The sequence below is a fragment of the Myxocyprinus asiaticus genome, chromosome 31 (genome assembly GCF_019703515.2).
Source record: "Myxocyprinus asiaticus isolate MX2 ecotype Aquarium Trade chromosome 31, UBuf_Myxa_2, whole genome shotgun sequence".
In the NCBI taxonomy this organism is placed as follows: Eukaryota; Metazoa; Chordata; class Actinopteri; order Cypriniformes; family Catostomidae; genus Myxocyprinus; species Myxocyprinus asiaticus.
In genome coordinates this window covers 14,257,032-14,268,372 of record NC_059374.1, presented here as the reverse complement: position 1 = coordinate 14,268,372, position 11,341 = coordinate 14,257,032, and positions in this window count along the sequence as shown.

Sequence of the window (11,341 nt, the reverse complement as noted above, 5' to 3'; positions counted from 1 at the left end):
TGTCTTAAGATGTTTTTTTTTTTTTATATATCTTCAGCTTTAGTGTGTCAATAGGAAATATAAATGCTAGACTCCCAAACATTACTTTTGCAAATAGAAAAGATTAGAATAGAAGAACAGGGAGCCCTGCAACAGATGTCATGGCCCCCACAAAGCCCCCACTGAACATCGTGTCTGTCTGAGATTACATGAAGAGACAGAAGCAATTGAGACAGCCTAAACAGATAGAAGAACTGTGGTGAATTCTCCAAGAAGCTTGGAATATCCTATCTGCCAACAACCAAAAAAAACTGTGTCGAGGTTTACCTAGGAGAACTGGGGCTGTTTTAAAGGCAAAGGTGGTCACACTGAATATTGATTTAGCTTTTTTATGTTTACTGGACTTTGTATGACATTAAGTGATAAATGAAAACTATTTATGGCATTATTTTTGAAGACATCCTCACCATGCAACATTTTTCACAAGTGCCTAAAACTTTTGCACAGTACTGTGTATATATATATATATATATATATGTATATATATATATACACACACATCTTATATATCCCATTAGAGGTCGCCACAGCGGACCACCCATGATGCCCTTCCTAACGCAACCCCCAGTGGCTGGGGGACTCGCACTCATACCCACGAGGCAATTTAGAGTCTCCAATTCACTTAACACAATTCACTTATATATATATATATATATATATATATATATATATATATATATATATATATATATATATATATATATATATATACACACACACAGTATATAATCATTAATTCCCTATTTGACCTATTTGACTCAACCACAAGATGTCACTGTTGCCTCCAAGCTTCACTCTGGAGCACTCTGAGCTTGACTGCTATGCTTGAAGAAGAAAACACACCCCCCTCATTGTCATGTGGACAAAGAAATGTAGAAACACATAAATGTGGAAATAAATAAATGTAGAAATAAACACATCTGTAAATAAACAAATATGGAAATAAAACATGTATAATAAATAAATAATTGTGGAAATAAATAAATGTAGAAATAAATAAATGTATTTAAATTTGTATTTATTTGTTTCTAAGTACACTTTTTTTTTTTTTTTTAATTTCTTTGCAAATAAGTTTATTAATTAATTTATTTTTAATATTGTCACATTCGGTTACCCGTGTGTAGTAATCCGCTGTCGCTGTTGCTGCGCTCTGGCCTCATTTACACAGTATCCCTCCGCAATATCTCATCTCATTACCGCACACAATGCCACCCACAGACACTTCATACTGTGGTACACAGCAGAGTGCGTTTGCTTTTGTGGATAATCCAGTACATTAATAGGCAGTGAACAGTTGATTCTATTATTCAGTCTTTATGGACATTGGCAGCAATCATTAAGTTTATTCAAGTTCAAAGTTAATTTGCCACATACATACATCCTTACCTTCTTAACTTTGTTAAAGAGGTAGTGAAATTTCTTTCAGCAAGTCCCCACGTCCAATTAACATTTTACAATAATGTAAAACTAGAAATAGTCATGAGATAAAGACTAAAATACAAGGTAAGTTCTAAAGAAAATAAACTCTAATCACAATAATAACATTTAAAACACAAATAGACAGGAGGCGGGAAGGACATAAGAAACATAAAGTGAGTGCCATTATATGTATTATACTTAAAATTCACGGGCAGTGGCTGAGTAACGGAATACATGTAACGGGATTACGTATTTAAAATACAAAATATAAGTAACTTTATTCCACTGCAGTTACAATTTATATTGTTGGTAATCAGAACACAGTTACATTCAAAAAGTATTTCTTATGATTTGTTTCATTCACGTTCAAACAGTTGTGAGTGAAACATGTCATTGAGGAACTTTCCCTTGATTGTTTAATAGAAGAGCTACACAATGTTACTACAGCTTAACAAAAAACAGTTAGAAACGCTTTGACAGATGAAACATAAATCCAATAAATACACGATTACATGCCTTGTCCACATTTTTTATGCAGTTAGGGTATTTTTACAGGACATGCTAACTAATGTAGCCTTTAACATCACATAGAAAGCTACAAATAATATACTGTATTTTCTGCCTCATTCTAGGAACAGAATCCACATACGATCAGAAAAAGTATGTCGTTGTGTACACTCTGTGGGGCTTTGAAATTTGAAGCAGCAAAAATAGTTAATCTTGTGTAAATTGTCGTGTGAACTTTATGCTTAGATAAAATGCTATTTCTTGCCTTTACATGCATCTCTTACCAGACTTATATTTTATAATGTATTCTATGACGTAAATTCACGTTGGAGAAAAGCTTTTTTTCTCTAGTAAGACTTTTGATATTAGGGCAAAGATGTACTGCAAAATTTTTATTCTTAATGAGAATTTAAATATTGTTTGGCTGTAAAAATATATCTAAAAATCCTTAAAAAATTATGTATTTAATTGAGTAGCAAAACTGCATAAGATATTTAGGCTTTTTTTTTTTTCAGAGAATGTATTTTTACAGTGCAGTGTTTTTCTTTATTTACTTGTTCATAGTAAAAAAAAAAAAAAGTGAAAAAAATCTGCCAGTGCTGAAGAAGTAATCCAAAATATTTAGATTACGTTACTGACATTGAGTAATCTAACGGAATACGTTACAAATGACATTTTACAGCATGTATTCTGTAATCTGTAGCGGAATACTTTTTAAAAGTAACCCTCCCAACCCTGTGTGTGTGTGTGTGTGTGTGTGTATATATATATATATATATATATATACAATTGTGCTCAAAAGTTTGCATACCCTTGGAGAATTGGTAATATATGTACCATTTTTAAAGAAAACATGAATGAGCAGGCAAAACACATTTCTTTTATTTCTTATGGGATTCATATTCAACTGTAGGTTATAACAGAATGGCACAATCATAAAAAAAAACATGGCAACAAAGAAAACAATGAAATGACCCCTGTTCAAAAGTCTGCATACCCTTAGTTCTTAATACTGTGTATTGCCCCCTTTAGCATCGATGACAGTGTGTAGTCTTTTGTAATAGTTGTCTATGAGGCCCCAAATTCTTGCAGGTGGTAGCTGCCCATTCGTCTTGGCAAAATGCCTCCAGGTCATGCAAAGTCTTTGGTCGTCTTGTATGAACCGCACGTTTGAGATCTCCCCAGAGTGGCTCGATTATATTAAGGTCAGGAGACTGTGATGGCCACTCCAGAACCTTCACCTTTTTCTGCTGTAACCACTGGAGGGCCTTGTGCATTGTTGTGCTGGAAAGTCCAAGAGCGTCCCATGCGCAGCTTTCGTGCAGAAGAATGCAAATTGTCTGCCAGTATTTTCTGATAACATGCTGCATTCATCTTGCCATCAGTTTTCACAAGATTCCCCGTGCCTTTAGAGCTCACACACCCCCAAAACATCAGTGAGCCACCACCATGCTTCACAGTGGGGATAGTATTCTTTTCACTATAGGCCTTGTTGACCCCTCTCCATACATAGCTCTTATGTTTGTGTCCATAATGCTCACTCCAAATCCTGAACAATTCTTCTGGCAGTTGTGGCTGAAATCTTTCTTGGTCTACCTATTTATACACAGACACTAATTGCAATTTTAAAAGCCACAGGTGTGGGAAATTAACCTTTAATTGCCATTTAAACCTGTGTGTGTCACCTTGTGTGTCTGTAACAAGGCCAAACATTCAAGGGAATGTAAACTTTTGATCAGGGCCATTTGGGTGATTTCTGTTATCATTATGATTTAAAAAGGAGCCAAACAACTATGTGATGATAAATGGCTTCATATGATCACTATCCTTAAATAAATGATCAGTCATATTTTCAAATTTTTTTTTTTTTTTCAAATTTCTGCTAGGGTATGCAAACTTTTGAGCACAACTGTATATTTATATATGTGTGTGTGTGTGTGTGTGTGTGTGTGTGTACATATAATAATTAATTAATATAATGTGATTAATAAAAATTAAAAGGTTATTATTAAATCAATAATAATAAAGCCCATTTTTCAGCATGGCTGTGCGGCCGAGTGCTGCTGTCAGGATCTCTGGCTGATCGGTCGGTGAGTTCGTATTTTATCTGCGTGCTTCATGTTATCCCTCGTGTATCCTTTGTTTGTTTTCATTCACCATGCGCTTGCCTCATGCCGGCTTCCTGGTTGAGATCGTAGGCTCATTTTGCTGATTATTCTCACCTGTTCCTCATTTCCCCTTTGTTCCCTCTCCCTATTTAAACCCCTCTTGTCTGCTGTCTTGTGCCAGATTGTCTTGTATTTTTCGCTACAAGACAACTTTACTTTTGTGTAGTCATGCCCCACTGAACTCTTTCAGCTCTGTCAGCTGTTTCGTGTTGTGTTTTATCTACCTGTCTGTTTCCCTGCCGGTGCACTTGCTAGACTTACCTCCTCGCTTTCAGCAAGACTACCAGACCTACCACCCTCAACACTCAACACTCCACACCGGCACCACATCCTTCAGCTCTGCCCTGTTTGTGGCATCTCCGGGTCACTCTCTCCTGCCCCCTGCTGGTTGGCTTACGTTCCTGCCCTGTTGGGTTCTCCTAATCAGTCCCGGACTGGTTAACTCTTTTTTGTTGCTTGCCTTTCCTTTTCCTGTGTTTATTCTTCAATAAAGACTTTTGTTAATTATCACCTACATGTTTGGGTCCACTTCCCACCCAGCCTGACATTACAGTCTGGCCGGGCCGCTATGACGAACAACTGACTGCCACCAACTGCATTCTGGAGACCACGACAGCCTGCCACGCCAACTTATCAGCCCAGCTACAACAACTTTGGAGCACGTCTGACCCCGGCCCCACTGCTGCGCCTCCACAACCCCCTGCCGACCCCCTAACCTGCAGGCGGCCTCACCTCACCTCAACCCTCCAGCACACTATGATGGTGAGCCATCGTTCTGCAGATCTTTCCTGTCTCAATGCTCCCTTGTGTTTTCTCTCCTGCCCTCCTCGTTCCCCTCTGAAAAATCCAAAGTGGCTTATGTCATCACGCTCCTTATTGGACGGACCCGCGAGTGGGGACCTTTGGTGTGTGGCACTCACAGGCCGCATTCTGTTCCAATTACGGCGATATATCTGGGGAGATGAAGAAGCTCTTTGGTCTGGCCCTCCAGGGCAGGGAGGCTTCGCAGCAGCTCTGTGGCAGATTATGCTATTGACTTCCGCACTCTTGCTGCTGCTGGAGACTGGAACGAGGGGGCACAATGGGACATGTTCCTGCATGGGCTTGGGGAACACGTCCTTGATGAGATCTATGCATTGGACCTGCCTCCCCGTCTGGATGATCTCATCAGTCTGGCTATCTGTGTTGACAATAGGCTGAATTGTCGTCAATGGTGCTGCCTTTCACCCCGGCTTATAGACATTAGAGGATGGTCCTCGAGCTCTAGCACCAACACATCTCCTGAGGTTTACCACGACATGGAGCCCATGCAGGTGGGCCAGATCCGACTGCCCCTGTAAGAGAGACAGTGATGTTTGGCTAAGGGACTCCATTGCGGCAAGCCAGGCCACTTCTCCCGCTCATGCCCAGTAAAAGCTGCCGCTTGTCAGTTTAGAGGGGCGTACTGGTGAGAGTGACGAATTTGGAATCGGCCCCTGTTCGTTGCACTCTCTTTCCAGCTGTACCACGGTGGGAAAATGCTGGACACAAGTGTTCAGTCTTCTTTGACTCTGAGGCCAAGGGCAACTTCATTGACTCCAGCCTGGCCCAGTGGTGGAGACTTCTGGTCTGAGACCTTGACCCTCCTATCTCTGCCAGCTACCTTAGTGGCTATCCATTGGAGAGCATTACTCAAGTTACTGTCCCAGTTAGTCTCCTGGTTTCTGGTAACCATGAGGAGGAGATTAAGCTTTACTTAATCAGGTCTCCCTTTGCACCTGTTGTTTTGGGACACCCCTGGTTAGTAAAGCACAATCCTCATATTTGTTGGGCAGAGAGCTCCATCTCTTCATGGAGCTCCTACTGCCTTGAGCATTGTCTGGGTTCAGTACCTTCCCCTGTTTTTTCTTCGGTCGAGCTGGCGGATCTGTCTTGGGTTCCGGCAGTTTAACGTGATCTGGCAGGGGTGTTCAGTAGGTCCTGAGCCGTATATCTCCCTCCTCACTGCCCTTACAACTGTGTTATCAAACTGCTGCCAAGAACTTTTCTGTCTCGAGGTCGACTTTATTCCCTGTCGGCTCTGGAGCGGGAGGCCATGGACAAATACATCAAGGAGTCTCTGGCAGCAGGGCTCATCCTTTCCTCCTCCTTGCTGGCTGGTGCAGGGTTCTTCATAGAGAAGAAGGATGGTTCACTTCGCATCATCAGGGGCTGAACAACATTACCATTAAGAACAGGTACCCTTTACCTCTAATGTCTTCAGCCTTCGGGTTGTTGCAGGGGACAACCATCTTTATGAAGTTGGACCTGCGCAATGCCTACCATCTTGTGTGCATTTGAGAGGGGGATGAGTGGAAGATGAGTGGAAAACACCTACGGGTTATTTTGAGTATTTGGGCATGCTCTTTGGGTTGACCAATGCCCCGGCCGTCTTCCAGGTGCTGGTGAAAGACATGCTGCTGTAAACTGATTTGTCTTGGTGTATGTGGATGATATTCTGATCTTCTCTCAGTCTCTCCAGGAGCACACCCAGCACGTCCGCCAGGTCCTCCAGAGGTTGCTAAAGAACCTGCTCTTCGTTAAGCCAGAGAAGTGTCAGTTCCACGCCTGGTCGGTTCCGTTCATGGGGTATGTAATCTCCGCTGAGGGGATTTGCATGGATCCTAGCAAAATGAGGGCTGTCTCCAGTTGGCCAATCCCTGAATCCCACAAGGCCCTGCAGAGGTTTCTGGGGTTTGCCAACTTTTACAGATGCTTTATTCAAAATTTCAGCCAAGTTGCTGCACCACTGACGGATCTCACTTCCACCAAAAGCCAATTTCTCTGATTCAGAGGCTCAGATTGCTTTTGATAAACTCAAAACATTGTTTATTTCAGCACCCATTTTAGTTTTCCCTGACCCGGCTCTGCGGTCTGTGTTGGAGGTGGATGCATCAGAGGTGGGAGTCGGAGCGTCCTCTCCCAGCAATCCCCTCATGATGGATTGATTCACACCTGTGCCTTTTTGTCTCTTTGTCTTTCTCAGACGGAGTGGAATTATGCGATGGCAACAGGGAGCTGTTGGCTGTCAAGCTGGCCTTGGAGGAGTGGTGCCACTGGTTGGAGGGAGCCAAGAAGCTGTTTGTGGTCTGGACAGACCATGCATGTACATGAACCCAGACGCATCTTGCAACGTAAGCTCGATTTCATGCATCGTTGCATTCTGAAATGTGTCAGACCACAATTCATAACCCAACGCAAGCACGCGTTGCATTCTCTTCGTTGCTGCAAGTGGTGCTATAGCGAGATTAGTGTGAACTGTCCACTTATATGGTGAGTTTTCTCTTTCAAATCAACTACTGTCATGGTGGAGCAACAGTTCGCAGAGAATATTGCTGAGCAAGTAAGTCTATGTCAATATATTTATAGCAACTTACCTAAATAACGACAAAACCAGTTTAACGGCACAGATGTTTGAAGGTAACTCTGTCACCCCCTTGAGCACTGAGGTTTGTTCCTGCCACAGTAACACAAGAATGCATGTTCAACTGGACCGTACGTTGGCAATACGGTGGCCAAGCGATCTTACATAGAGTATGTTTCGGCCTTAATGCTAAAGCTATAGTGTGGTAGTAAACCTCTCTGATCATGGAGCGATGTTGCCTATTGGATGTGCTATCGGAAATATACTACGAGTATTTCACTCACATTCAAGTGTTTTGTTGTCTGAGAGAAAACATGGACGACAGCATTTTCAATCTTGTATATTTCTTGGGGAACTCTTTTTTGACACCGACATAGAAACCCTCTCCTCCACCATGTGGAAAGTTTATTTCTCCTCCCAACTCAGAAATCAGGTATCAGGTAGGCACCCATAGGGTGTTTAATTTCTCCATCTGTCGCAAGTTTACTGTTGGTTTACTCTTTGCTGAGATCAGCAGTAATGCTGAAGCTGTTAGTTTAACTCTATTTCTCAGCTATAGTGTAGCAGTAATTCGAGCGATTGTGGAGAGAGAGAGACAAGCTGATGACGTCAATGAAACTTGCACACTGACTGACAATGCAGACTGAACGACAACTCAACTCGCTCAACGTAACAAATAAAAAATTGTCTTTTGTCACCACCTGCTGGCAGAAATCCTTAATGTCACAGGGACGAATCAAAATCACCACACTGAGCTGCTCTTACAAATCTGCACAGTAAAGCGTCCCAGTGCTGACATGACTCCTTTATCAGCACTCTTGAAACACCTCTCGTCCAATCAGATTTGAGGACTGGAACTAACTGTTGTATCCACAGTTTTCCTGACCACTGGACACTGTCATGATGATTCTAATTGCTGCTGGATTGCTTATTGATTCCGGTCTCCATAAGAAGCAACGTAAAACTACCAATAAGAGCATTCCAGATAGAGAACAACAACCATTTTAAATGTTAGTTGGAGTAAAAATGAACTTTTTAAGTAGGACGTCCTCTTCCATAATTACATTATATAATCTATAGTCAACATAATAATTTGCTGCATTTTCCAGTCAAACATACCCTCAACACTGTTAAAGCTTAAGCAAATAACTTTTTTAAGTGTAGAGATTGTCTCTAAACGTGCACAGAGCTGCGGGAGCACAAACGATAACACGGGCAAGACAGATAGCCCGACTAAGCTGATCCACCAATCAGAACGTTCATTTCAGACACAATTGGATATTTGCTAGCCAATCATATTTCCCGTTTCAGTAAGAGGTGGGACATTTCCAAAGCATCCTTGGAGTAACCATAATTTGCACTGTAAATTTATTTCCCTGCTTATATACATTTAAATTTAATTTATGCAATTAAAATTTGTGAAAATACTGCATGTTATTGCACCCCTGCTAGTTTTTGATGCTCTTATATTTTGCCTTTTACTGCTGTTGGTGGTGCCTTTTTCTCATGATATCAAATAATTAATAATTTTCTGTTTAGGCTCACTAATGTAAAAAAAAAAAAAAAAAAGACGAATTATGACTAAAAATAATATTTTAAATTTCCCATTTATCCCAAGAAATCGCAAAAAAATCAGTTTAATAGAAGTATCGTATTGGTATCGGTATCGACGATATTGGATTTGAATTTATTGGTATCGGATCGAAAAGAAAATAAGTAGTATCACCCATCCCTAATGAGAAGTTACACACTGCATCAGTTAGGGTTAAAAGAATTGTTGCCAGCTGAAACATATTAATCCCTGCAATAATGATCCAATCATAGTATTAAGTATTTGCTTATTTAAATCCAAACAGCAACTTTTGTTTGGCCAGGCAGTGTATGTGTACAGATGTTCCTAATAAAGTGCTCAGTGAGTGTATATCGTCTTTAACTTACTTGCTCATCAATATTGTCTTGAAACTGTTGCTCTGCCACAACAGTAGTTGACTCAAAAGATTAGACTCAAAAGCGAAAACTCACAACAGAAATATGTATCTGCCTTATAGGTATCCGTGGTATCATTCATGTTCACAGTACAAACAGTGGTGGCTCAGCGGTTAAGGCTCTGGGTTACTGATCAGAAGGTTGGGGGTTCAGAGCTGTCTTGTTGATCTGGGGAAGATGGTGCCAGAGATGCATGTGTTGTAAGTTTCTCCATATAGGCTTTGGCCATTACTCCTTCAAAATGCTTAGTTAAACTGATTATCTAGTTTGTTTAAGTGCTTAAGTCGTTGGAAAGCTCGAACATTTTTTTTTTAAGTGTAACTTGATTTGAAAACTTTGAAAGAGGAAACAAAATTGAGTCAGTGATAGTGGACGTTAACAACGCTGAAATGAGTGGCATAAATGAAAAATGAGTCACATAATTTCAAAGGAAAATGTGTGTGGAGCAAGGGGGACTCTAAAGGTCATTGGCTAGTGCTACTGATTGATATAAATGATTGTAAGTTCATTATTGTTAATGTTTATGGGTACTGTTCAAAGGATGCAAACACTTTGTTATTAGGTGAAATTGAAAAATGTGTCAACTCTACCATGAGAAATAATCAGAATGTTAAATGAATCATTGGTGGTGACTTTAATTTGGTCATGAATGGTTCCATGGACAGATATCCTCCTAGAGCAAACAGTGAATCCAGTGATCTTTTACGTTTAAGTTCCAGTCTTGACTTGATTGATATTTGGAGGGTAAAAAACCCCTCAACAAAGCTGTTTACTTGGAGCAACAAAAATTTCTCATTACAGTCACGTATTGACCTTTGGTTGATTTCTTCAGGCTTAGAATCTTTTATTTTAGATACATCTATATTGCCTGCTGCTTTAACTGACCATAAGGTAATTAGCCATCAAGTTGCATTATCTGGGGATGAAGATCGTAGAATTAGTGGAGGATATTGGAAGCTGAATAATTCACTACTGAAATATGATGACTTGAAATCTGTTATAGAAAGACTTATCCATAATCACTGGATCTCTACAATTAATAATAGCGAATTTGGTAAACAATGGGAACATTTGAAATTTGAAATAGGATGTGCTGTTAGGACCTATGGAAAACAATTACTATTAAAAAAGGGCAGACTTAATTGAAATTTCAGGGGAAATTAATAATTTAATAGAGAGAGGAAATTTCACTATTGAGGATCAGACCTCTCTGAATAAACTCCAAAATAAACTTAACATAATATATGTAGAAAAAGCCAAGGGGGCCTTTATTAGGTCAAGAAAGCAGTGATTAGAGATGGGAGAAAAAAACAGTAAATATTTCTTTAATCTCGAAAAAAAGAAGGGGGGAATTAAATGCGATTAGGAAAATGAAAATTGATGGTGTTGTATGTGAGGATACAAATCTTATCTCATCTCATATAGCAGATTTTTTTGGTACATTATATGAAAGTGACTCTAATGTTATTGACCCTTTGCCTATTCTAAATTCTATTACTTCAAAAAGAACTGTTAGCAGTGATTTCAATCTTATATGTTCTGAAAAAAATTCATTGGAAGAAATTAAAGAGGGCATTAATAAGTTAAAAAACAATAAATCTCCTGGGAGTGATGGATTGACTTCAGAGTTATATAAAACTTTTTGTGACCCTTTATCTAAATTTTTATTGGCAGTATATGAAGAATCATTTGTCAATGGATGCCTTCCACCATCAATGAGAGAGGGTGTTATTACTCTAGTACAAAAATCCTTTTGCTCGATAACTGGCGCCCAATCACATTATTAAATAACGACTATAAAATTTTGGCATCTGTCCTGGCAAAACGACTTAAATATGGC